A 2196-nucleotide genomic window follows, 5' to 3' on the forward strand; every position below is an offset into this window, starting at 1 on the left:
CTCCATACTGCCACCGACCCCATGGTTGACGCCTAATCACCACTGAGCACCATCTGAGGGACATCTTGTCAGCACCCTTCTGATAATCCAGCCGACTGTTGCCAATCTACCGACGCTAGCATCTTTAGGCACAAGCAAGGAGGATCTGTGCTCTATCCAGTTTTGGTGAGGAGGATCACTATCAGAGCATTGTTTTCTTAGTAGAATCAAAGAGGAGAACACAAACTCCTCATAGATATGGATCTGATTCGAGGTAAGGTTGTTGAATTTAGTTTTCATTTGGAGTACAAGGCTAATTAATGGATTGTTAGGCTAGTAAGTGAAGGGAGTGGGAGGGGGCAGCAGTAGCTCTCTATTGTCAGCCATGAAACACCATCAACCATCTCCGAATTTGGGTAAGTGGTAGAAATTGATTTGTGTTAGCGAAATCTAATCTAATGTGATTATGAAATGATTAGGGTTAATAGAGCGATAAGCAATAGTTAGGGTTAATGATCATATCGATTAGGGTTTTCCCTAACTAGTTTTGGGGATCTTATTTAGCTATTTAATTCATAGGAACTTAGCTAAATAAAATACTTTAATGCAGGACTCTGATTGAGACGGCATCACGACGTGGGATCTATCTGATACGATCTTCTTTTTGAGACGGGTACCTTTGACTTATCTCTTTTGATATTGTCATTATGATATGCGTAGTAGGTTATCGCTAGTAGTAATGGTTATGTTTATATCTGTCATTAGTATGTCACTACTTGATACCTGTAGCATGCCTTTATTGTTATCTGTTATGTATTTAAACTTATATTTTCTTGTTTCTTGCCATGTGTACTTATGTTCATAGAAGTAGTGACATACAATGTCTTACTGTGTATAGGACTAGTTACTAGACATACCTGACATTTGTGCCTAAATTTATGATACTTAGATCATTGTTATGGACTCATTTTCCTTTTGATACATATTATATGGAGGTGGATATTGTCGGGATTTACATGTTGTAGTATCATGCACCATCTTGCATGATTGCATGCTGAACGATTGTCGGGACCATTGTTGTTGAACACATCGCTAGTTACATGATCTGCACAGACAACCATTTATGGGTTAGTGGTATATCAGGCAGGGTGTGTACATTTTTGCTCTGTCAAGGCTCCGCTGGTCCGCTCATGGGTAGTGGTGACGCAGCGTGGTAGCGGACAGGGATCCCTCCTCTTGACTATGACACAAGGAGATGAGAGCTTAGGCTCCCCCACTATGTTTGCGGTAGGAGGATAGGTGTACTCCAATGGCATTTTGTTCACTCGATCACTCAGGAGTAGTGATGGCAGAATACATAGTTAGCATATCCCTACCCACTCAACCTCACTATCGTGTGATAAGTGGCTGACTGGTGTCAGCGGTGACCATGTCATTTGCATCATATGCATGGATTGCATTTATTCCTTGTGATTGCTGCATTTTAGATGTTGTATTTTGGTGGTTGCATATGATTGACATGCATATAGGAGACATTATGTATTTGGTCTGACGACCTTGCATCGGTTTGTATGGTTCACACCCTTATTTTTGGGTAAGAGGTCCTGGTGAGTACAGTTTCTTCTGTTGTTTAGTATTGTGTTACCTATTATTGTTCAGGAGACTATACTGCATGATTATTACTGATAGTTATATTTTACTATGCATGTCTGCTCAATACCCGTTAAGTTCTTGAACTCACTCCATTGATTTATTCTTATTTCAGATTGAAGCCATCAGGAGGTTCCAGTTGCTAGTCTCCACTCCGTGTCACGACGATTTTCTATTTTAGGACTTTTGTTTCCTTGTTATGTGATCTACATACTTATGATGTGTAGTTCTTGCGCTCGTGGATTTTATATCGAGTTTTTGGTATGCTGCCCATGTTTTCCACTGCGATAGTTTTCCGTTGTGGGTTATGAGTTGATGTATAGTCAGCCTGAGGCTAAACTATTATAAACTGCGTGAAATGTTTATTTGGCCATGTTGGCCGAGAATTGAGAAGCCCTGAGGGTTGTGTATTTCAAGATTCAGATTGTCACCGGTACAGGGGAGATGCTGCCGAATGTTCCTCTAGCAAAGACTCCTCTAGGGCGTGACAATTTATTTGGTATCAGAGCCTAGTTTTGCGAGTTAATCTGGGTATTTCCGGATTTGTACGGATTTCCGTCTATTTTC

General features: G+C 40.7%; 1 long non-coding RNA gene across 1 annotated transcript; it reads left to right on the forward strand.

Moving 5' to 3' along the window:
* The first annotated feature begins 321 nt into the window (after positions 1–321).
* Positions 322–1977, forward strand: LOC121983055. The gene is made up of 3 exons (XR_006112365.1): positions 322–395; positions 590–652; positions 1745–1977. It is a non-coding gene; the product is annotated as an uncharacterized LOC121983055 (long non-coding RNA).
* Positions 1978–2196: the final 219 nt, after the last annotated feature.

Source organism: Zingiber officinale, chromosome 5A (assembly GCF_018446385.1).
Source record: "Zingiber officinale cultivar Zhangliang chromosome 5A, Zo_v1.1, whole genome shotgun sequence".
NCBI lineage: Eukaryota > Viridiplantae > Streptophyta > Magnoliopsida > Zingiberales > Zingiberaceae > Zingiber > Zingiber officinale.